This window comes from Notamacropus eugenii, chromosome 4 (assembly GCF_028372415.1).
Source record: "Notamacropus eugenii isolate mMacEug1 chromosome 4, mMacEug1.pri_v2, whole genome shotgun sequence".
Classification (NCBI taxonomy): Eukaryota; Metazoa; Chordata; class Mammalia; order Diprotodontia; family Macropodidae; genus Notamacropus; species Notamacropus eugenii.
The window spans coordinates 262,207,288-262,233,530 of record NC_092875.1 but is presented as its reverse complement, the minus strand read 5'-3'; the positions used below and the strand labels follow the sequence as shown (position 1 = coordinate 262,233,530).

Here is a 26,243-nt window from a genome sequence, read left to right as displayed (position 1 = left end):
ATTTTCAGTCATTGGTTCCTTTTGCTAGACTGTACTTATTTATTGCAAGGTCTTTTGTGGGGAGTGTGTATGTGTGTGTGTATGTGTGTGTGTATGTATGTGTGTGTGAGTGTGTAGGAATCCTTAAAAAATGATAGTGTTATTAAAAAAAAAATCAGGAAAGCATTTTCAATGAATCCAATAACTGAGTGAGAACTCTGCCATGCCAGTCTCAGAGCAGAGTAGCTAAGGAGGGTGAGGTGGGGGAAAGGTGACCTTGTCCCTTCCTGTAGTCTGGTGAAGGGATTTATGAAGGAGCCTGAGGGTTTTTCTAATTGCTCCAACATTTACAACATGAATATGCCAGTAACTCTTAAGGCTTCAGACCAGAAAGCCCCTGTGTTAATGTTCTCACAATTTGTGTTTATAATATATGCTATGTGCCTCACCAACGGAGCCATCTCATAACCTTTAATCTTGCTAATGATCTTTAGTTGAGGGTTTTTCTCCACTAATCACAGCTTCCACTCATGAAAATCCCTAGAATGTGTACCCTGCAAATAGGGCCTCCTGTACATTTATTCATAGGATTTTTTTACATTTGTACTAAAGGCCTGTTCTCCTTCCCTAGCCTTCACCTTCTTTACTAGTCAACTCGCTCCATGACCAGAGAAGGTTAATGATGAGTCAGTCATGACATTCACAGCTGCTACAATCCTGGAGCAGAAAGCTGTCTCAGAGAATCAAAAGCAAATCTTGCTGGTAGCAAATAAGCATTACAAAAACCAGGAAGTACCCAGAACTTAATATAGCAGCACTTAATATTCAGAACTCCTAAAATCCATGCTAAGCACATCGTGCATTTAAAAAAGGCACTCTAAACAAGACCAAACAATTCACTCCACATTCTGAAATCTCTGAATGTTTCCCAAGGGTCAGGTTTTGGATATATAGAATGATAAATACCTATTTCTAAGACAGTACCTCCTATGTTACCATATTCTGCAGAGAAATTTTAGGCTAGATAAATAAGCATGTAAATGGCTTAGAAATTTTGAAATGGAATGAATTTTTTCCTTATGAAAATGCTCATAATTAAAATATCCAGTTCATAACTCCTCACATGTGTAATTAGGACCCACAGAGGACAGCAACAATTTTGAAGAATACATTTACAATTGAGAAGAAAAATAATATGTGAACTCCTCCAAATGAATGAGTACAAGATTCTCAAGTGCAAGAGATATTAGAAGGGCTGAGATGGTCTGTTTAGAAGACTTTTTATATTTGCTGTAATAATGACTTCATTGTGCAAAGGTCTAAACATTCTGGCAAGCTCCTGCATTACTTAGAATCATTAAGACCAGACACATTTTATATCCATATTAGGCTGCGTAAAAAGGACTGACTGAATAATTGAGGACTGTGCCTTTCCTAGGCTTGTAATTTTTACCAAATGAATGAAGCCCTCTCCAGATTCTACAGTGGGACTCCAAATTGTTTATGATAATATGTGTGTGTGTATGTATGTATTCATATGTTAAGAAGGATATAAATGTATATATTAAGTGGCACAAAACTAAAGCTATTTCGATTTTTAAAAAATCAACAACCAAAATATGGGGCAGTTTAAGTAATTACAAAGTCTTACAGAACTTTTTCATTCGTTACTGATTTATAGGAGGTCACTCTAGGTTAGCTATTGCAGAAAACTTTTTATGAATATTAGGGGGTAATCTACAGACTAACAGGGAATAAACTGAAACTCAATATAAAATAATTAGGTAAAATATAGAACACATCATTTTAGTTCCCTCTTGGCTTTTATTACTTTGCTACCCTGTAAATTTATGACATATATGTGTATGTGTGTGTGTATATATATATCCCCAAGATTTTCATATACTGGGTGCATCTTAATAATTCAAGATGTCTAAATATTCACAAATACCTGGTTAACATATTTAGGGGAAAAGAAAGATTCTTTTAATAATAGTGCTGTCAACTCTCATTCACTCCAGGAATGATTGATTTGTTGGCAAGTCTAAGACCCTACTCTTCCTCTTTTTCCATTTATTCCCATTTTACAGATGATGGAACTAAGGCTCAAAGACTTGCCCAGGGTAATATAGCTAATAACTATCTGAGGCAGAATTTGAGGTCATCCTGGCAGAGTCTAATTCTGTATCTATTGTGCCATCTTGCTGCCCCATAGAATACCCACATCAGTGAGATCATAGATCCATCAAAGCATTGAAGCATATACTGTTAGAGAACATCAGCTTCTTAGAGGATAGGGAATTTGCCTAATGTTAAAAAAAAAAATTAGGAAAGTTTGGACTAAGGTAGTCCATGCTTTGTTTACATGAGCCTATGGCCAATTCATGATGTAGGACTTGACATTAATTTCATGGTCATGGAAGTCATTTAAACTTCATGGTTTTAGGGTCAGTGGAGAAACTGAGGCCATTTCCTGCACCTTTCATTACCATCAGCAGTACATTGACCACACCATTGCTTCCTGCATAAACAACAAAATTAAACATGTGTGAGGTATTTTCTACTTACAGATCTTAATAAGAAGTGCTTTTATTTTTCTTTCTTATATCTGTAATTAGTAATGGAAGGGTTAGGAGAGGAGTTGATGGTCACTAAGGTAAGAAAATGATAGATTAGAGATGGAAGTAAACTTAAAAGTCATTTAGCCTAACCCTATGATTGTACAAAGAGGTTAAAGACTTGCTGAGGTCATCCAGGTAGTAAACAGAGGATCTAAAACCAGGTTTTCTGACTCCCAAACCACCACTCTATCCAGACTTCCTCTCTAAATGTGGACTTTTCTATCCCTCTGTAATCAGCTCTTCTATTCATCTGTTTTTCTTTGGAAATGAACATCCCATTCCTTGTCACTTGTCAATTTTCTCAATTTTGGAAATTGATGATTCTGTTCCTATGCATCCTGCCCAACTTTATCATTGCTACTTCTGGGTCCCCATCATTTTCCATAGCCTGATGTCAATGTGAATTCAGTAAAAGAGAAACAAAGACAGTACTAACTCCTTCGACCCCATTAGACTGTAAGGTTTTTGCAGAGACTTTTTATTCCATTCCTTGTACGCCCCGAGTTTAGCATAGTGCTTGGCACATACTGTTCAGTTATTTTTCAGTCATGTCCAGATCCTTATAACCCCATTTGGGGCTTTCTTGGCAAAGATACTGGAGTGGTTTGCCATTTCTTTCTCCAGCTCACTTAGTAGCCACTTAATACGTGCTTTTGACTGATTATCCTTTCCTATGGATGCACTTCTTTCTGCTTTCCCAGAGCATGTCTGCCACAGAAACATAGGCATGTGTCCTAGCATAACCCCCCTGCCCCTACTTACTCATCCCTCTCACGCACTAGGAAGGTTCAATAGTCAAAACAAACAATAATATGTATAAAGAGAGAACATTCAGTGACATTTCATGATGAAAATTTCAGGGACACACAGACAGAATATAATAGTCTCTGTTGGTCTTCATCCACTATCGCTACTCCAGAAATGGAAAATGTGGGTTTCTCCTCTTTAGCATCTGACTTTGGGTTCACAGTCTAGCCCCTCACTCCTCTACTGTACTATTCACTGAAGACAGGAACCACATTCTAAGGGTGCCCCATTATTTACATTGATTCAGATATTTTGCCTGTCAAAGAGTTTTCATTGGAAAAATAGCAACTGTTCAGAGTGATGGTGCTCTGCAATGAGTCATCCAAAATAGCCTACCTTTTACCATGCATGATTTTAGCTGTTTGAGGCATCTCAGTGTACAAATTACAAGGACAATCTTTGGGTCCTTGGTGGTAGTCACATAGTCTAGGCTCTTGCAGCTTAATGCAAAAATCTGTCTTCTTTTTTTCAGGTACACTCATCATCATCCTAGGTCAAGTCCTTCTAAACCTTGGTTGGCTAAAAAAATCATTTTTGCTTTATTTTAATAAATACATCTCTAGTTCAGATTGGGAAGTTGTTTCCTCAAGGGTTTGTTAATCCTCTCTGGTTCTTACTTTTGGAACATCATAAAAATTACTACTAAATTAGGTCAGATGTCAAAAGGTGCTCCTCTTCTAGCTTCCTTTAAATTGTCCTACATTTATTCTTAATCTCTTTGGTACTTCCTTCAACTTATTGTTCCAGGCATTTTAGTCTCTTAACTCTAGTCATCGTAATGGGACCATAGATCATAAGACCACAGATTTGAAACTGAGTCCAATTCCTTGATTTTAGAGATGAGGACATTGAGACCCAGAGAGGTTCAATGCCTAGCCTAAGGTCACACAGCTTTTAAGTGTCTGAGGCAGGATATGAACCTGGGCAGGCCTACTCCCTCCATCCACTATACCTTAGTTTACACTACCTATGTTTATGACAAATTTATGCCTATATTTACAGCTATAGTTATGCCAAATTGGGTGTCCTACTCATGATTTCTCATATCAATCAGTAAGTATGTATAAGAGCCTACTATGTGGCAGGCACTGTGTTAAGTGCTAGAGATACAAAAAAGAGGAGAAAGTCAGTCCCTGCTCTCAAGGAGCTCCCAATCCACTGGGAGAGACAACAAGCAAACAAATACGTACAAACAAGATAAATCCAGGATAAATAGGAAATAATTAAGATTCAGAAAGCACTAGAATTAAGGGAGGTTGGGAAAGGCTCCCTACAGAAGGCTGGATTTTAGCTGGGACTTGAGGGATGCCATAGAAACCAGGGTATGGACATGAGGAAGGCATGAGGAAGAGCCAGTGAAATTGACCAAAGCTGAGAAGGAGCAACTTGCTTGAACAGCAAGGGAAGACACTCTCCCTGGACTAAAGAGTGTGTGCAGAGGGCAAAAGGCGCAAGAAAACTGGAAAGGTGTGTGTTTGTGTGTGTGTGTGTGTGTGTGTGTGTGTGTGTGTGTGTGTGTGTGTGTGTGTGTGTGGTGGGGCTAGTTTGTGAAGAGTTTTGAATGCCAAGCAAAGCATGTTATATTTGATTCTATACGTGACAAGGAGCCACTGGAGTTTATTGAGGTGGGAGATGGCGGGATCAAACCTGTACTTTAGGAAAATCACTTTGGCAACTTGGGGTGGATAGACTAGAAGTGGGGAGAGAGTTGTGGCAGGGAGACCAAGTGGTAGGCTATTGCAATAACCCAAGCATGCAAAAATGAATCCCAGAACCAGGGAGCAGGCAGTATCAGAGGAGATAAAGGGAGTGGGAGATTTGAGAGGTGCTGCAAAGGTGAAATCAAGAGGCCTGGTCTAGAGGAGTGAGAGAGAGTGAAGAGTCAAGGAAGATACCTAGGTTTTGATCCTGGGGGATCAGAAAGATGATGGTACCTTCCATGGTAATAAGGAATTTTGTAGGATGGTTGGGAGGAAGGGTAAGGATAATGAGGTGCCCAATTTATAGATGAGGAAACTGAGGTAAAGAGAGGGTAAGTGATTTGCCCAGGGTCACACAGATAGTAGGACTTTTTTCCTGCAATATTTGAACTCAGGTCTTCCTGACGCCAGGTCCAGCACTATATCCACTGCAATGCTTAGCTAACATGTTTATCTACAACCCAAACTGGTACAACTTTAATATAAATATATATATGTATATATACATATATATGTGTGTATATATATATATATATATATAATGGGTGATAGGGTTATTCAATATAACCTTTTTCAAAATTTCAGGAAGAAATATGTTAGCAGCTAATGATAGAAGGACAGTGGGCAGAGCAGTAGACTTGGAGATAGGAAGACCTGAGTTCAAATCTGGCCTCAGACACTTAGTAGCTGTGTGACCTTGGGCAAGTCACTTAACCCTGTTTGCCTCAGTTCTTTATTTATAAAATAAATTAGAGAAGAAGATGGCGAACACTTCAGTATCTTTGCCAAGAAACCCCCAATGGGGTCATGAAGAGTCAGACATGAATGAAACAACTGAACAACGATGACAGAAAGTAAGATTGGAAGCAGCTACGAGGATGTGGTCAGAGTGATGAGTAGATGAATAGATCATGCTTTCCTCATTATTTTCCTTTCCCATGTCCACAAACACAATTCAAAACTTCTGTCTCTGCTCTTGGGACCCCAGTGCCCCTATTTCCCTGAGGTTTCTCTCTGCTCATGAGTTAGTTACCTCAGATTTTTTTAATGAACATAAAGCTAAACTTAAAGAGCAACTAGTGTGCCTCAGTCTCAGCTTATGATCAAAAGTATTAATCATCAGTACTAAAGACACTTTTGAGAAAAAATGTGGGGAAAAAATAACTAGACCTAGAGTCAGAAGACCTGGGTGATATTTTCTTGAACATTTAATAATGATTTGACTACGAGAAAGTATATTGACCTTTTAGAGCCTCAGTTTTCTCATAAGTAAATTTGGAATAATAAGTCTTGTGCTACTTCCCTTGACAAATTATTATAAGGATAAAAGGAGGCAATACATGTATAGTACTTTATAGCCATAAAATGGCTCTTACTTTGCATCATTATGCATCAATTCTATCCACTAAACTTTAAAAAACTGGCAATGTCGCAGAATTAAAACATTGGAAAGAAAAGTCACCAGATCCCTATTTTTACCAGACAAGTCACCATCCCAATTTCATATTCCAATGAGGTCAGACTCTTTTCTGAACACACTCCAAATGAGTAACGGCATGGTAATTACCGATACTGACACCAAGTCAGTGCTCACTAAGTATGGGACAGGGTAGGGCTTCTGGGACATATTTGGGAATGTTTGCCCTTCGGTCAGCCAAGAGACAAACTCTGAAGTCAGAGAATAGGAACCACAGGAAAAGTCATACTGAAGGAAGGTGGGATGTACAAAGCATATTCCCATAAGGATCAAGACTATCAGCCATTGTATCTGTAAAGTTGACCATTTTAATGTTTCTTTTTTAACCTAGTGGTATAAATCTTCTAATCTATTTAGTTCTAAGAATTGGAGCTGAGAGAAACCTTAAAGATCATCTAGCACAACCCTTGTATTTTATAGAAGAAAATAAGACTTGGATAAGGGAAAGGGACTTGACCAAGGTCATACAAAGTCATAAGTAGCAGAGTTAGGATTGAATCTCAGGGAATTGTGACTTCAACTAAGGTTTGTTTTGTTTTTTTTTTTCTAACATGTTCATGCCCAGGTAAAAAAACCACTGTGTATACAAATACTGCAGCAAACTTTCAATAATACCCTTTATTTAACGTACTTTGTCTTTTTAAAATCCTTCACAACCAGCTCCTAACCTACCTTTCTAACCTTACCATACAGTAATTTCCTTCCTGACCCCTAAGATCCAGTCAATTGGCCTACTTAAGTTCTTCATTTCTGACATGCTATCTTCCTATGCACTGGCTGCCCCTCCTACTGAAATGGACTTCCTCCCTATGTTTCCTTCAAAACCCCATTTAAGCAACATTCAAACATGAATGGTCCCTACGATCCTGATCCCCCAAGCTACTAGTCCTCCTCTACCCCCTTTACCTTATTTATTATGTATATATTTATTACTGCACATTTTCTTTCCTATTAGAATGTCATCTTCTTAAGGGCATAGACTGCTTCACTAGTACTCAGTACAGTACAGTGTTTGGGATATAACAGACATTTAATAAATGGATACCGAAGGATTGCTTCTTGAAACACTGCTTTTGGTGTAACGCTTGAAATAACTTTTCTTTAATTTCTAGATTTAAAGATAGAAAATGGAGGAAAGCACTGATTGTGGCCCTGTTCCTAAATCACAAAGTCCTCAGATGGTTTGTGGAGCCTACAATATGTAGTCAGAATGTAATCCAAATAAAGAAAGGAGCCCCAGTTTCAACACTCTATAAAAATGCAGCTTTATTCTTTGTACAAGCTACCCATATGGTTTGGGTAATTAATAAGGATTCTCTTGCTGTAGAGGTGATATGCAGAAAATTCAAGTCCAATTTTAGGAGGAGAAAATTGTGGCCTGCTACGATGTTTGATGTCTTTAAATACTTAATGAATATCTAACTTGTGGAAGATTTTTCGACCCTAGCCTTGATCTCATCATTAATGTAGGTATACTCTGCATCAGTGCAGAATACACACAGTCTTTTGACAACTTTTCCTCTTCAGTTCTTATCCAAGTCTTTGCATAAATCCTCCCCAGAAGATTTGTTTGACACCCAGAGGACTTCCTTTTTCTCCTTCTCACAGATATCAGTGCAGCAACAGGGCTATCACTTCTCTCACTACCTGACACATCTTTTCAAATCATACGCATCCTTGAAAATATCTTTTGCTTTACTTCTTGCACAGAAGTCAAAGAAATAATTCAATCAGAGCTATTGGAAACAAAATTTGAAATTTAGTGGAAAGCCTTTTGGGGATAAGATCAACATGAATTTTTTGAAAAAATGGATGCTATCATAGGATCATCAGTTAAAAACTGGAAGAGACAGCAGAGGCCATACAGTTCAACTTCCTCATTTTACAGATCAGGAAACTGAGTTCCAGGGAGGATAAGTGACTTGCTGAAGGTTCCATGGGTAAGAGAATCAAAAGGGAACTTTAGCCCAGGTCCTTTGACTTTCTCTCTGTCTCTCTGTCTCTCTCCATGTGTGTATATATATATATATACATATATATATATACATATACATATACATACACATACACACATATATATACATACACAGACATAGACATATATATATAAGATGTCATACATATACATACATACATACATATGCATGTACATATGTATATACACATACATATATGATTCATGGAACAAGATTCAATCACAGCATATATGAATCTGTGTCATGGTAGACTATATTTTAAAAAAATAATATTTTATTGTCTCCCAATTACATAAAAAACAATTTTGAATCTTTGTTTTTTTACAATTTTGAGTTCCAAATAGGCTATATTTCAATGGGATTTTATTATAATTCTAAATAATACTATATTATAGTGCAAAATGCTTTCTTATATACTTTACCCTCTTAATTTCAATCTTTTAAAAATAACCTACCAATAACCCAAAGAAGACAAAGAGTGGCCATTGTTTACCACCTTGCTCAGTAGCTATCAAAGTTAGCAATTGATGCCACCTGAAGCAACTTTCTTATTCCTATTCTTTCTATTATCCAATACCCTTGACAAGGAGCAGCTAGGTGGTGCAGTGGATAGAGCACCAGTGCAGGAGTCAGGAGGACCCGAGTTCAGATCTCACCTCAGATGCTTGACACTCACTACCTATGTGACCTGGATTAAGTCACAACCCCAATTGCCTCATCCTGGGTCATCTCCAGTCATCCTGATGAAGATCTGGTCACTGGACTCAGATGGCTCTGGAGGACAAATGAGGCTGGTGACCTGCACAGCCCTCCCTCACTCAAAACAAAGTCAAGTGCAAGTCATGTCATTATTTCTCTGATGGCATGGTCTTCTTTAGCCATGAAGGATGTACACACACACCCTTGACAAAAACTCTAAAGTTTGATGGTAGCCATGTAAATGCCATAAACCGTGCTTAACCTTGTATTCTGTTTAGAGCCAGGCTTCACTCAAGTCAGACCAGTGAAGAGGAAGGGAGACACTAGCAGACCAAATAATATTTAATAACAGAAAGGATATTCAGCAAGGATGCAACTCTGCTTCAGGTAGATGTGAGCCCCACCCTCCCTCATCTACATATGGAAATGAGCCTCCTCTGAAAGGCTGGCTGATTCTTCCTAAGATAGGACAATTGTAAAAGAGTAAAGGGCCCTAACTCTTCAAGGGGTGGGTCTTATATTCCTTGCCTGAACAGGAAGTTGTGCCAAAGATTCTAGCCCTAGTCCTCTGTGCCAATCAATTCTACTGGTCAAACTCCTGGTCTTTTAGAGAAAAATTAACCCTGCCCATGTGGAGGAGGCTTTTATGTTGATTCCATCATGTACTCTTTATTTACCCTGTACAACCCACCATACACCAACGTATCCAAAAAGAAACTAGGTCAATTTCATGATAAATTTATGTTCAATAGCAAAGTTAACACTGCTTGGAAATTACTTGTTTTGAGTATTTCTAAAGTCTTTATTCTATGATACTATTCCTAAGGTCCCAGGTCAATTTGCAAAAGTTCCAAATTCATTCTTTCATGCCTAGTGTAAAAAGCAGTTAGAATTTCATGGGAAATGAAACTTTTTAGTTTGAAAACAAAACCAGAGATGCTATCTAGAAGTGTTGTTGGAACACATGGGAAAGACCTTAGAAATCATCTATTATAACTATGTCATGCTGATACATGAAAAGAGGATTTGATTTCTACAATTATTCTAGGATAGAAGAAATAGAGTATGGAATAAAGAGTATCGAATTAAGAGTTAAAGATCCTGGATTTGAGACCTTCCTCTGACTTAATTAGCTGTGTCCTTGGATTAATCAGCCTTTTCTGGGTCTCAATTTCATTTATAAAATGAAAGGCTTATACTAGGTAACCTAAAAATTTCATGATCTATTATAATAGCTTGTGGCAAGGTCTGAAGCATCTTGCCTCAGACTAACAGCTTTCGAAGGAGTTTTTAATTTTATTTTTATTTATATCTCAACACAAAAAGGCACATTATTTCCAGGTATCCAGTTAGGCACCCAGGAAATATTACCCATGCTGCTGTTCTTGTCTGATCTCAGAAAGAATAAAGAAACACAGAAGTATCTATCAGACCTGGCATTTACAAGAAATTGAATAGTTCAAGTCATTGAAAAGGCTGATTGGTGCCAAAAAAATTCAGGAGGACTTGGGAAAGTAGAGTGAGCTAAGCAAATGAGACTAGTAAGGGTCAGAATTGCTATTGCAAAGGCCTACACTTGACTGGGGAGAATTTGTACAAGGGAAAATCCCATAACTGCTGTCTATTCCTTATTATTTGAGAAGGTGCAGTAGAATTGGGAGGGAATCTACTAGGAGATATAATAGCTGTTTTTCCTTTTTATTTTTTTGCCCCTTCCACATTGCTATTTTATCAAATTCCACCCAGTTTAACTGCAACTTTCCTAGACTTGGGAAGGTCTAGGATCTGGAGGTTTACGTTTCCAAATGAATTTCTGAAGAAATAAGAGATCATCTGTCCTTTGTAGCAATCTCTACCGCTAATCTTTTCTTCTTCTTATCTCTTCCCTTTCTCTTTTCTATCCTTTTTTCTTCTTTTATTGAGTCAACTTTGATTTTTAGCAAAAACATGTATTGAATAGTTTTAAAATGGATTACTAAGGAAAAAAGAGAAAGCAGAAATAATAAGATTATTAGTAACAGCGGCATTTATATAGTGCTTTTGTAAAATGCTTTAAAAATATTATCACTTTATCCTCACAACAAGCCAGGGAGGTAGGTGCTATTATTATCCCCATTGATGCAGAGATATCAAGTAAAGTTGCTGGGAGACATACATGATATTAAATATCTACGGTGCAATCTGAACTCACTTCTTCCAGACTCCAAGTTGAGTACTCTAGCCGCTATGCCAGATAGAAAACCAGCTTGCTCAGAGACCTGATCTGGCATAAGGACACCTGTCTTCTTGAGCATAGGGAGCTTTAGAAAAAAATGCCCTCAGAACTCAGCTTTCATCATCTACACAATCTAATACTCAATCATGCATTTCACTAAAATTTTCAGCCTTAAGTAAAGCAAAATGCCAAAATCAATGGGGAGGGGAGGAGGGGAATTGAGGAATGATGGGATCCCAAACTCCTAATCAGTCTGAACTTGAATTTCACTCATTTCTTTCCTGCTGAATCTGCAGTGGGTCAATGAGATGTGGCATCATTATATTGCCAACCTGTAGACAGGTATCATATTTGAAGTAACCATAGAGTGGATGGGCTAAGGAAAAACTCTGAAGGAGATCTCACAATTCCAGGGAATCTGATGTGGGAACCTGTAGGGTGGGGGAAGGATGGTTGAAGCATAAGGCTTTAACATACAAACCAGGTAACATGATGGAGCAAGATTTTTTTTGGCAACACTGCTATTAGATCCATGGGAGCTGAGGCCAATAGCAGCAGAGAATTAAGACATTTTTGTGAAATATCTTTTGAAATCTCACAAATTTTTAGATCACTGGTTCTAGGAAATAAAATCATCTTAGCACACATTTATGAAGTACTGCATGCTGCACAAGAACTATTCTTAACTTCTACAATGTTATTTCTAGGATTTCTTTATAGCATCCAAATGTAATACCATCCCATTGGACCCATATGGAGACAGGCAAGTACCATGGCTCTTTCCAAAGGGTCCCTTGATAAAGGGTATGTGATAAAGGGTATAGTTGGTTATAGCTGGTTTCCATGATGGAAGTGAAAGGTGTCAAAGGGTTGGCCACTGCATGTGAAGAGCCTCCCACTTAGTAGATGTTAAAGAAAGGGACACATTTTTTTTCTGGTTCTTTCCTTCTGTTCTTCTGAATGTGTGTCTTAGGTCTCTAATAGTTCTCTCTCAAATTTCAGACCAAGGGGAAATAAGGGATTTCTTTCCTCTGCCTCCCCCTTTCCAGCAATTGTGGTTGCTGTCACATGGGGGTGATGGCATGTGATGTTTAGATTATCTTGAGGTTGAATGGCAAGTCTCCAGCTGTCTTTCAATTCTGCATGTTTTCTCTCAGCTATGATGAGTGATTGGTGATCCTAAGATGGCTATTTTCTAGACTTTCTAGATCCCTTATGAGTTCAAGATATTGGGAGACAACTCCTTGGTGAAGAAAAAGAACACCAGCAGGCAATTAATAGAGGTCCAAGTGAGTCCTAAGCTGGGGGAGCTCTCTGGGGATGAGGGCACATTCCTCTTTGGGCCATGAGTTTTACCCCAACAAGCCAACAATTAAGAAGGAAATTCAGTGTCCCAGGTCTATATGTTTACTTTGTTCATTTTTTCACAATGTCAAATTAGTTTACTGTAACTAAGTGAATAAGCCATTATTTACTACATTAAGCAAATAAATCATTTACCTAGATTTTATATTCCCTCTATCCCTCCTAATTTCAAGGAGGAAATGCATATTTTCTTGGTATAATTCCCTTCTGACTTCAGTTTTCAGCCTAAAGCAGCTGTCCTGAATTTCCACAGGCTTTGATAAGCACTTTTGAGGGCCTATATAAACAAACTGTCTTCAAAATTAGATCCTGCGAGTTGAAAAAGAAATAGAAGAGGTGGTTTTTGATGACCACAGTCATTGGCCAGACAGGTGGGAAATTATGCCTGGGTCTGCAGTTCTTTCAGAATTCATAAAGGTGGAGTCATACCACTGCCCAATTCTGTTCACCCACCCTGTTTTAGCAACCAAAACAGCTGCAAAATTAGTAAGACGTTATTAAAGCAAATACGGTATCTTTTATGGTATAGTCTTTCCACAGGCCACTGAATGTCTATCAGCTGGCAACAGTTTTCAGTCCATATCAACCTGGGCTTAATTCAGAGCTAATGACCTAGAAGCTAAGATGAAAGGCACGCTCTCCAGTTACCAGTCCTCGGAGTATCCAGTCCTCTCACTGCCTGTCTTGACTAACAGCAAAAGAATTACTAGGCTTATTTTTATCAACGTCAATCACTCACATTTAAGTTGACAATTGAAGATTCAAACTCATAGCTCAGTCATGACATTGGATTCTGTAGCTCAATGACAATCTAAATTTAAAAGCTGTGGGTGTGGAGGGAGATACCAGATAAGACCCAGAATTATAAACTTAGAAAATTCGGGCTGTATACAAATGCATTGGGGCAAATTTAACACAGTACTTTCCAATAGGAATGACAATGGAAGCTTAACACAGGATGACTTAATAACAGAGATTTCTAGATGTCATATAGACTCTGCCTCAGTCCCTAAAATGTTGACTGTAAGAGTTGGTACTTTCTAACAATTTTCAAAAAAACTCAGAGGAAAGCAATATTTAATTTTTTTCAGTAACTTGTTTCATTGTTTTAACAATTCTTGTGAACAAATTTCATCCTTTATTTATGCTAAGGCTCTAGAACTGTAACAAACCCATGATAAACACATTTTGGTAATGCCAGGCTATTAGTAGTTAACATTTATAAAATATTTTAAAGCTTTTCAAGCTGATTTGCATTTATTAACTCATTTGATCCTTATAACAAGCCTGTAAGATAGGAATAATTATTTTCATTTCACAGATAAAGAAATGGAGGGATAGAGAAGTTAAATGACTTGACCAGGTGCACGTAGCTAGTAAGTCTCTGAGGCAGGATTTGAATTCTAGTTTTTGTGACTCAAAGTTCTATGTCTATCCACTGCACAGAATCTTCATGGATTTTCAGTGGAAACACATTAGTATTTGAGCCTTCATTTTTCCTACCTTGGAAAAGTACAGAAAAATCAAATTATCCTGCAGACCCCATCAGACAAATGTACAGGTGCCTTTTGGACTACTCTAGTCTGGATGTGGAGACGGAGAATCCAGAACTGCATCCCTCCTCAGTCACTTGTGACCTTGGGCAATTTGCTTAACTTCTCTTGGCCTCAGTTTCCCAAATTATAAACTGGGAGGGAATTGAATTTGATGTGGTCAAGAGAGAGCGTAAAATGTATGGCCTCTACCGTCAGTGTTTGTCTTGCATTTAATAACTATAGGAACTACCTGAGTTGTGAATATCAGATCATTTTGTATGTCCACAAAGAAGGTGAAGGCATATGCCTTCCACCCAATCTAAAATAATTCCACTGCCCCATTTGCCCCCTTTCTATGGTCACCATTCTTCCAAAGGATAATCAACCAAGAGTTCTTCAGAAGGTACCACCTTTTGGCCAAGTAGGGGAACTTTTTGACTTAATATCAATATTAGTATTTTCCTCTCATAGGTTTCTTGTACATACCATTGCCCATTTCATATAATTTCCCTTTTTATCAGTAGAATTCAATAATTTCGACTTCCTTCTCACATATTACTAGTCCTCTCTAATCTTCTTTCTCTCCCAACTCTTCCTAATATACTTTAGAAAAATCTTTCCTTTTATCCTTTTCATGTGAGAAAAAAACAACCACATCTATCATCATGACGGATCAGCCCAAGAATGGTGCTAGTTATTCATCTGTAACATGGAAAAGGAAAGCCAATACCTTTGGAAGCGAAACTAGTCCTAACAAGGAACCAGCACTCTGCATTTGGATAGCGATTAAAAGCTGGTCAGCGGTAAGAGCACCAACCTTAGAGTTAGGAGACCTGGATTCTAGTTATCTTTGGGCAATCAAACACTTCCCGGTCTGTAAAATGAAGGAGGGTGGATGGATTACATGATTTTTAAGGTCTCTTTTAGCTCTAAGGTTATATCATTTCTTGGGTTCTTTAAAGCTTTTAGAAGTGTCTTCTTCAGAATCTCCACAAAAGTTACCCAGCATTTACCTCCGTCTATTCCAATGAAAGTCACTCTTCCTCAAGCACTAGCAGTCAAGATGAATGAAAACTGATTTTTTCATTCCATTTTTTTCTTGTTTTTGCCTAATTACTAAAATTGGAAAATTAATTTTCCATCTCTTTGTATGTTACAAATAAAATTTCTGTGCTGTGGGCTGATCTCTGACCTTAAATGCAATGTATCAATGAAAAAGTCCATTCTGAATTTCAAATAACTGAAAAATGAACTTTTGAAACATGAACCCCCTTAAATTGGGGATTCCTTGTACTCAGGTAATATTACCTTACTCATCACAGTCTTATTATGTGTGTTATATACTTTCAAACTCTGGGTTAATGCCCATTTTTTTCTTTCCTGAAAACATTTATATATTAAAAAGGAAAAACCATCCTTAACACCATTGTTTCCACAACATTTAGGGCTCATTTGATACTATGTCTACCTAAGGTGCTGCTCTGAATTGGCAACTGGAACTTACTCAGTGACAAAAATAATCTTACTTCAGTGCTCTGAAAAAAAAAATTAAGGTCGCAAAACATAGACCCATACAAACACACGTGATCATACACTCATATTTTTACTGAAATGGCAAATTAGAAAATTTGAGATGAATGCTTTTACTCAATTAAAATTATATCTTAATAAAAGTTAATAAGGTTAGTTATAATGAACTTTTTGAGATTCTCAAATTGAGCACTTTGCCCCCAAAGCTTTTAGGATGACAATTAAGGTGAGCAACAGTTGGCAGATTCAAGCAGGAAATACTTCCATTCACTCAGGGACCCGGTTTCCTCATGAAGGAATGGATGGTTTTGAAAACAAATTCATAACAGCCCCTGAAAAATCCTGCTGCTAGAAAGATTCTCCCTGACAAGAAACAAGAGATCCAGCTGGGATCTGGCATTTTCCATAGGAGCTTTCTTCCAAGGGAACGCCAGGGAGCTGCTAAAAAAGGCAGTCTGCCCAGAGTCACTGGGTAATCTACCACAAAGCACAGCATAATTTGAAAGATATGAAGTCCAAAGAAATAGTGAAGCAACAGAAGTCACCTACTTTGCTTTCTGAATGATTTTTCTAAAGCCATCTTTAAATAGAGACATACAGGATTCATGGACTGTGAAAACACAACTCAGACACAAGAACAGAAATAATTATTTACATTGCAAGTTATTCTACAGGAGGAAGTGGAGGAGGTGGAGGAATCCTCCAAGTATCCTTCTCTCAATGACAATGACTAAACTGATAGAAACATTATCACCAAATTTGTAGCCACTCTGCTTTCCACTAACAAAAATTCAGTCTGGACTCCATTTTAACACACATCCACTTTAGTTTAACAGGATGAGATTCTTCTATTAGCATAAGTGCAGGGTGGTAAAGAGGGGAAAATTACACATATACAAAATGGAAATTCAAGTAGATCTAGCCAGGTATGGCTGAAAAAATTATAGATGTGGGTGATTATTGAGATAAATTTTCCTTTAATTAGGAATGACATCTGTTAATAAACAGAAGGAGCACTAGTGGACATAATCTGAGGGGAAAACTATTGTTTCATTGGACTCATTAAGAGTTGAGGTAAAGCAGGTCTGGGAATTTTTCATGTGCAAGTTATTCCATTTGCTAAAGCCCCAGGACCTAGTTTTGTATTTGGGGAGGTTTGAGTAAGTAGTTCTGGTCAAAAGTAAAAGTCATGCTCCCTCTATATCTTATGTCCTGACTCTTGGTGGTGGCCAAGCCATACAACTTAACCAACCTTGGCATAATGGCAGAGTTTTTGAAAGAAGGCCAAATACCATTTGACTCATATTAACCAGACTGAAATTTCTAGTTGCCTGAAGTCATTCAACTATACTTTTAACTCTGCCTCAGTGGCTCAGGACTGTCATCTGTATACAAACAGCTAAGAGATTAGTGCCCGGCCCTCAATGAAGTCCATGCTCTGTATATGTAAACCTTGTTCTTTGGTTGGTGGCTATGGTTGACAATACTGTGGAGACTGACTTTATGATTTACATTTTCCAGGAAGCCATTTCTTAATTTAGTTCAATTCAATTCAACATTTAGTAAATACCTATAATGTTGAAGGCACTATGGGGGATTGTAGGGTTATAATGAAAAAGAATTCCTGTCTTCAGGGAGCTTTCATTTCATTAGGGAAATACACCATGTCAACAGAATAGCCTATACAAATAATTTGAGAGAGATGGAGAGGGAGAGGAAGAGAGAGAGGGTGCATTAAAAACTAGGAGGATTTGGAAAGTTTTGTCTAAGAAATGGCCCTTACTTTGAGCCTTGAAGGAAGTCAAAGATTTTCAGACTTGGGAGTGAGGATTCTGGGAAAGGGGTACAGAGCCTATGTGAATATGCTGATGTGGGAGATAGAATTTGGAATTCAGGGAACAGAAAATAGACCAATTTGGCTGGAACACTGAGTGTGAGATGGAGAAGAATGTGAAACATACCTGGAAAGGGAATCTAGAGTCAGACTGAGAACAGCTTAAAGAAAGACTCATCATCCTCCTCCTCCTCATCATCCCTGATACTTCTATAGCTTGATGGTTGATTGCAAAGTATTTTATACATGTTACTTCATAAAATCCTTTGAGATGGATTATATAAGTTTTATTATTTATATTCTGCAAATGAAGAAAATAGGCCTCATGGAAAGGAACTGCCTTGTCCAACGTGACAGTAATGAGCGGTAGAATCCTATCTAGAACTTTATTCTTCTGGCTCTAGTACTATTTCCATCATCATTACAATATTGCATCTAAAATGAAAATACCAATCTGGATCAACTTTCCAGCAATATTTCCAACTGACTTCTTCAGTATGAAGATGGAATCCAGTGTTCCCCTGTGACCTCACTATGGCTAATGTGGAATTAAATGACTGGAATATTCACTCATATTTATATGACACTTTAAGGTGTGCAATGTGCTTTCTTATAGAAATCCTATGGCATAGGCAGCATATTTTTACCCTAATTTCCAGATATGGAAACAAGAGAAGTTTTGCATTTTCCCATGTTCACCCAGCTAGCACGCGTCAGTGCTGAAAGGTCCAAGGTTTCTACTAGTTCACTAAGGTAGTTTTCCTTTAATGTGCTTATTAAGTCCTCAAAGCACCACCGGGAACAACTAAACATATTTATTGGAGGACCCTAGGGGAACCAAGCTGAAATATACTAGAGACAATGGAAACATTTATGTTGATGTCTCCTCTGCCAGTATGCATCACATCGAAAAGTACAGCAAAAGACACTGCTTTATATAGATTATTTGTCAAAACACTGGAGAATACAGCAATAGTTTTGCAAGTGATTCATATTGTGGAGTTTGTGGTCTGTCAACACCATGGCTGAAGACTATTTTTCAGCACAGAATGAATTGATGTGCTTTAAAATAAGAGCCTCAGGCCAATGCACTTCATGAGTTTGTCAACAGATATCATAGGATACTAAAATGCAAGATAGAATGCCCCTCAATGAATGACAGAGTGTCTCCAGCAGGATCCCGAAAAGTTGAGATATAACATTATAAGGTAGCAGTAAGTTGGGTTAAAAATGAAGTGGGAGTTCCAAATAACTAAGCCATTTCCACGAGCTAAGGTACTCATTGATTGGTAAGGGACATGCTCTGGGAAACAGCATGAACTTCCTTGGGTCACTAGATTATTCTTGAATAGACTGCTGCAGCAGTGGAAGAATCTGAATGATTTCTTAAACAGTGCAGTAGATATGGTATTTCTTTGTCGAAGCTAAGATTGAAACTGAAATCAAAATCTAAATAGTCCCACGTGAATCAAGAAAATGTAAAAAGAGCTTATAAATAAGAGAAATAGTTGTTTTTATTTCTTGTAAATTTTGTAAAAACTACTGGTTTATATTTCAATTTTAAAAAATCCCTGTGAATAGGGATAAAATCATGCATGAATTACTCTGAGCTCCTCAGATGAATGGCACTGGGCATTACCATCATTATTGCAGCCTGAGACACTGAATTAGGGGTCTTTATTCCGAATTTTAAGGCATTTATTATAAGATGTATGCAGCAGGCATAATTCTAAAAATCAGGTTTGAAAATACAGTCACATCAAATTTTGCAAAAGGGATTCAAAGAGGAAAAAAAGAAATAGAGAACAGGGCAGTGAAGCTTTCCATGACTGCCTCTCTGCATTAGCTACATCCTTAGGATCTTTGAGGCTTTATAATTACAACAAATGCAATTGCTATCCAGGGACTAGGCAATGCTGAAATGCCAGAAGGTTACTGGAAATTCCCTGATAAGCAGTTCTTTGCAAAGGCATGAAGCAAGATTTATCTGGATCAATGGAAAAAAATCTCAAAGAAACACATAATGTAATTTGAATACCATCTAAAGATGTGCCAAAGAAAGCTAATCTTTTTTCATAAATGGATTACTAAACCGATGACCAGCTTTCTTCACAAGATAGTGCTTTGTGACTACAGATCCTCAACACAATAGTGACTCTAGAGAAATCCCTACCTCCTGTGAATATGTGATATTCTCCAAAGGGTCCTTTAAAACACTTCAGTAGAACTCAACTCACCTGGCAAAATGTAATTTGGTATCTTTTAACTTTCTTGCTTTAGTAAAGATCAGATGACTTATCTATGTTAGCTGAATACACACACACACACACACACACACACACACACAGCCTTTCACATGAATTAAACTGTGTAAACTTAATAAATACTAGATCAAAGTCATGAGAAGTGCTTCAGCCTTTATAATGATGGCAGAAAAGTCTGTCTCACTCTTTAGGACTCCGGTCGGTGTGATCTGAATTGGAATATGCTCACTTAATCATGAGACACAGAGCAGTAGTAAGGGGAAAAGCCACCATCAAGAAAGGTTTGGGGAAATGGGATGAGGACTGCAAAGTCAGCTCTTGGAAATTCTGCCAATGCTAAGTGCAAACCCAGAAAGCAGGCAGGAAATGTGAATCAGTACGGCCACTAAGCAGAGGACCCAAACACTCCTTTAACGATTCATCAAGTGATGCACACTTAATTATTACATCTTCTGTGACAGGAGAGGGCTGTGAGGAGCTGCAGTGCAGCAGGGAACTGGGGGACAGGTGTTGGCTCACAGATTGCCAAAGAAAATTAGGCAGGGGTCAGAAAATTATTACATGTGCAAAAATGTTGAAAAGGATTGGCTTTTCAGCCATATTCCCATACATTAAACAATACCATATCTTTTATTGGCAGACCTCAAATTAATTTTCCATGTGGGTGGCAAGTGATTAGCAGGTATCAGGAGGGGTAGAAAGATAGCAGAGGCAATAATGGAGACTAATAGGTTGCTAGAACCTGATCGGGAGCACAATAGGACATCATTAGGGCATCTGAGTAAAATGATCAGAGAGACCCAGGAGGTGGAAAGAATGACACTTTTCACATATATCTAAAGAACTTAAAAAGAGAAGTGGCTGTGATGTAGCGGAGAGAAAGATGACCTCACAGGAAGAGTTGGATTCTAGTTCTATCTTTCTTTCGTACTTGACTGTGTGATTTTGGGCAGGTGACTTAACCTTTCAATGCTCTAGACTACTCTCTCATGATTAAGGTACAGGTAGCAACCTACATTGATAAAGCAATACTATCTGGGAGTTCTCTATAGCAATGATATAACAGGGCCAGGCCTGATCTCTAGCCCTTAAACAGTCACATGTACTCATATATACAGGCTGTATAAACATACAGAAATTAATTTGATTGTCCTGCCAAAGAACAGTTAAGACCTTCAATCAAGATGCAGTCATGAGACATGTTTTGACTACCCTGGATGTTCTTTAGACTGTCAAACTGTTCTGTGTATCAGTAGAGCCTTCCTGAGGTATTTGTGCAAATAAATTTTGTTTTTTACTTAGATGAAGGACTTAGAAATGGAAGCACCTCGTGATGATCTGGTTATCCTGAAAGAAAGAATTTAGGGCATTCTATACCTCTGTTTTCTAGATAGTCTAGTTTGCCACTAAAACTTGCAATTATTGTTTGATTTAAGCATTGTTTAAGATATCCATGATTGTCATTGATAAATGCCTGTTGACTGATTGATTGATGGACTATAAATGTAATTAGTCAAGGTTATCTTAATTTATTTTAGTGCCAAACTTTCATTTTTGTTTATGATCTAGGTTGTCTTCAACAAAAATGTGCTATCACCTCCAAAGAGCTAACACTGTCTGAATATAGACTGAGATGTGCCATTTTTCTCCTTCCTTCCTTTCTTTTCTTTTCTTTCCTTTTCCTTCCTTCCTTCTCTCCTTCCTTCTTTCCTTCCTTCCTTCCTTCCTTCCTTCCTTCCTTCCTTCCTTCCTTCCTTCCTTCCTTCCTTCCTTCCTTCCTTCCTTCCATCTCTTTATACAAAATGACAAATATGGAAGTTTTTTACATGATTGCACATGTAGAAACTGTATACGATTGCTCACTATCTCGGGCAGGGGGAATGAGAAATAGAACTTGGAACTCAAAACTTAAAAAATGCTTAAATTGTTTTAACATGTAACTGGGGAAAAATAAAATATCTAAAACCAAAAAAACCCCATCAATTTAATGAATATGTCACCTATGCTATTACCACCAATCTATGCCATCACCACTAATAAAAACTAGGCATAATGGTCCCCAAATCTCAGGCACCTCCAGTGCCAATAAAATTCAATATTACTAGTCTTCCCTCCCCTCTCCTCCCTTCTTTCTTTTCTTCTCACTTCATTCTCCTTCCTTTCCTTATTTTCTTCCCCCCTCATTCTCTCTCCCTTCCTTATTTCCTTCTTCTCATGCCCACTTACCCCTCTAGATCAAAGTTGGGGACCTGGAATCTTTCTTGTTCCCTATGCCCCTTCCTGAATTTCTCTTTCCAGAATCTCTATTACCGTCAATCACTCAGTAACCTCCCTTCCTTTGAGGTTCACTCAATTGATATGTGCCACTTAATCCAGATTCTGGTATCTGTTATCTACTAAACTCTGGGACACTCCTTGCCATAGGTTGAGTGCCTGCTCGTTGTCTGACCATGTTAACCACCTCCTTCTAATTAATAAACTCTAGTGATTCCCTATCACATCTAGGATTAAATAAAAAATCCCATTTGGCATGGAAATCCTGAGTCTTCCAACTTTTCCAGTCTTCTTACATCTCATTCCACTCTAACATACTCTGATTTACAGTAATACTGGTTTTCTTGCTGTTCTTTGCACAAAATACCCAGTCTGCAAACTCCTGGCATTTTCATTGGCTGTCCCCCATGCCTAGAATTCTCCGTCTTCCCATGTTTCCTTCCCTTCCTGATTTCCTTAAAGTTCCATCTAAAATCTCACCTTTTCACAAAAAACCTTTCCCAATCCCCCTTAATATTAGTACCTTTCCTCTGTTAATCACCTCGAACTTTCCCTCTTCATAACTTGCTTGTACGTAGTTGTTTGCCTGTTGTTTCCTTTGTTAGTCTGTGAGCATCTCAAGAGCAGGGATTGGTTTTGATTTTAAAATTTTTTTCACAGTGCTAAGAACTTAGTAGGTGCTCCAATGTTTCTTGATTGACACCATTTCAATCGCAGTTTCCTTTCTACAAAGTGGGATAATAGCACCTACCTTACAGGGTCGATATGAGGAGCAAATGAAATAATACATGCAAACTGTTTTGTAAATCTTAAAGCACTTTATAAATGTTAGCTACTGCATATAGGAATATAATTCTGGTCTCAGGCTCTTTCCAGGACACGACACTACCTTTTTATAGAAAGACATTACTCCTCCAAAAGAGTAAAATATAATTTACATATTTTCTTTCTCAGTAACATTGATGAATTTATGCCATGCTGTGTATACTCTCTTGTCTGACTCGTCTCACATATATACAAAAGATGGCTGGATGGCAGTTTGTGACTATAAAACTGAAGAATCCTCTATGGAAGTCACATCTATAACATTGGAGTGCTTCCACTGGGCTCTAATCAGCTGAGTTAAACAGCTGCAGAGACAAATAGAACTCCAGACTGACAGTAAGTCACTCATCAATTGTGAAATTGCCTTTGCATATGAACTTTCATCAACTGTGCAATTATCTGAGGGTCTAGAGACCATATTTTTGTAGGTTTTGACAGAATTAAAAACTTTCTAAAAGTCCAGTTGTCTCCTTATCTCTAAAGCTATCACTTTATCGCAGAAGGAAATTGAACTGATTTATTTTTATTCCTTCTTCATAAAGCCTTGCTGATTACTTCCTAGAGCCTATGCTCAGCTAGCTGTTGGCAAACTAATAATTTGATTTGTTCTAATATCTTCTTAGGAACTGAGGCTAAGCTGACCAATCTTTAATTTCCAAGGTCATTCTTTTTCTTAAAAAAATTTTTTTTATTAAAGTGGTTTGTTCCAATTCCAGTTCCTGACCAGTTCCTAACAATCTTAGGTCGTCTGTCATCAGTCATTTGTTAAACCTTAACCTTTTCACTCATTTATCGTTCTCGCCACTATTTTGTTGTTGTAGTAATAGTTTTTTAAAATGCTTCTTTGAATTGTCTGGGTTTTTTTAAGTTACTCTTTTATGTAAGTATTGCCTGGCCTAGTGATCTCTTATGGTCTCAGTTAAAATATTCTTTGAGATTTTTTTCCACAAGCATTGAAGTTATGCCTATACAACTCTGTTACCTGTTCATATGGAAAAACAAAGAATTCCTGAGTTGAAATGTACTTTAGCAGCCATCTAGTCCAAGCTGTCCTTCAGATAGGCATTCTTCCTACAATATTGCTACTAGGTGTTTTGTTTCCACTTAAGGTCTACTACAATGGTGAACTAACCATCCAAGGCTGCCCATTTCATTTTTTGTATTTCTGTTGAGCCCAAATCTTCCTCCCTGCAATTTCCACCAAATGATTTCATTCTGATCCCAGGGGCATAATTTCAGTCTGGTAAAAAAAAAAATTCTGGAATCTAATTTTCTCAACCTTTTAACTCCTCTTCCCAGTTCAAAGATAAGGCAAGGTAGTATGGCAAAAACATTTATTTATTTACTTCCTTTGTGCCATGAGCCATGCTAAATGCAGAGGATACATATTCATGGAAAAAGAAAGTTAGTTCCTGCCCTTAAGGGACCTACATTCTAATGGGGGAAGACAACATACAAAGAGTGATGAAAAATTAGAGGGGGGAGGAGGTGAATAACTCAGAGCCATGGTGTTGAAATTAGGAAAGTCAGAAGTATAACCAGAAGGGGAATGAAAATTGGTCAGCTTGAACCCCTCTCCCAAATTGACAAACCTGGGAGGAACTCACCAGTGGGAAAAGGGGGCTTAGATTGTAGAACTAGAAGGGAACAGAAAAATGATCTAGTTCAATCCCCTCATTTTATAGATGAGAAAATGTAGACTGACTAAAGTGAAGGGACTTGTCCAAGGTCACTTAGTTATTAAATGGCAGAGCCAGTATTCAAACCCAAGTCCTCTGAGTGAAAGTTCAGTGCTCTTTCCACTGCCACAAGAGGACTAGTTTTTGTTTTTGCATTGTCATTCTGTAAATTTGAAAAGCATGCCAACTGGTGACTCTGACAGTCTATGTTTAACTACAGTAATGATAATATTAGTAATAATGTTACCCCCCAACTTTTGTAGAGCTGAGAGGAACTCATAAAAAGTTATATAAAATAGTTCTTTTATAGGAGAATAATTGTCAGAAAAATAGTCCCAAAATACTGATTTTATGCTATTCTTTTGCTCAAGAAGTTGTAATGGCTCCCCCAAAATCTTTTATAACAATTCCAAATATATCTTCCAAAGACTAAAGGTTTTCCACAATCTGTCGAGTCCTACCATATTGTTCCTTGAAGTTCCTCAGAGGTGCCATGCACGTTCTTTTCTTAGGTCATGCTGTTTTCCCAAACTATTTCCTCCATTCTCAGCATTTATTCAAATTGTGTATTGTTCAATTCAATTTTCATCTCCTCCATGAAATTTTCTCTAATAAAAGTAGCTAAAATTGCTTTCTCCCTTTCCTAATTTTTAATTTAATTTATTGTTATCTTTTCTTTTTACATCACCTTAATTTCCCCTACCTAGAGAGCCATCCTTTGCAACAAAGAATTAAAAAAGAAAAAGGGAAAAAGCAATTTGGCAAAACTAATAAACACATCAACCAAGCCTGATAGTATATGCAAAGTTTCACACACGCATAGTCCGTCACCTCCGCAAAAAAGGAAAGGAGGTGCTTTTGTCCCTTTGTCCTTTGGGGACAAGGTTGATCTTTATAATTCCACAAAGTTCAGTTTTCCATTTACAGTTGTAGCTATTGTGTATGTTATTTCCCCAGTTCTACCTAATTCGTTCTGTATCAATTCATATGTTTTCATCTTTCTCTTCATTTTATGTTTCCATTACATTCATGTTGTTTATCCACTTCTTAATTGTTGGGAATCCATCTACTTCTAGAGTAATAGTAACAATAATATTAAAAATAAAAATAGCAACTCGCATTTATACAGCACCTACTACGTGCCAGGTTACTTTGCTAAGTCCTTTACAAATATGATCTCATTTGTTCCTCACAACAAACTTGGGAGGTAAGTGCTATTATTACCTCATTTTATAGTTGCGGAAAGAGGTTAAGTAACTTGTGCAAGGTCACACAGCTAGTAAACGTCTGAGGCCAAAGTCCTCTTTACTCCAGACCCAATGCTTTGTCCACTGCACCACCTAGCAGCCTAATTATTATATTATCATTATATCTTTCCAAATTGTTTTTTAGAATGGTTAGACCAATTCACAGATCTATTATCAATGTGTCAATGTTCCTGTTGGCAGCACCTTTCATATTGA

The 26,243-nt window shown here is 37.7% G+C and overlaps 1 protein-coding gene and 1 long non-coding RNA gene across 18 annotated transcripts in view; one reads left to right on the top strand and one right to left on the bottom strand.

Moving 5' to 3' along the window:
* Positions 1–7,918, top strand: part of LOC140501199 (uncharacterized) — a 54,741-nt gene extending 46,823 nt beyond the window's left edge. Inside the window, exon 4 of the long non-coding RNA XR_011966087.1 lies at positions 7,697–7,918. This is a non-coding gene — a long non-coding RNA (uncharacterized lncRNA). The remainder of the gene's footprint in view (positions 1–7,696) is intronic.
* Positions 1–26,243, bottom strand: part of DTNA (dystrobrevin alpha) — a 464,017-nt gene that overhangs the window by 279,050 nt on the left and 158,724 nt on the right. The window lies entirely within an intron of this gene.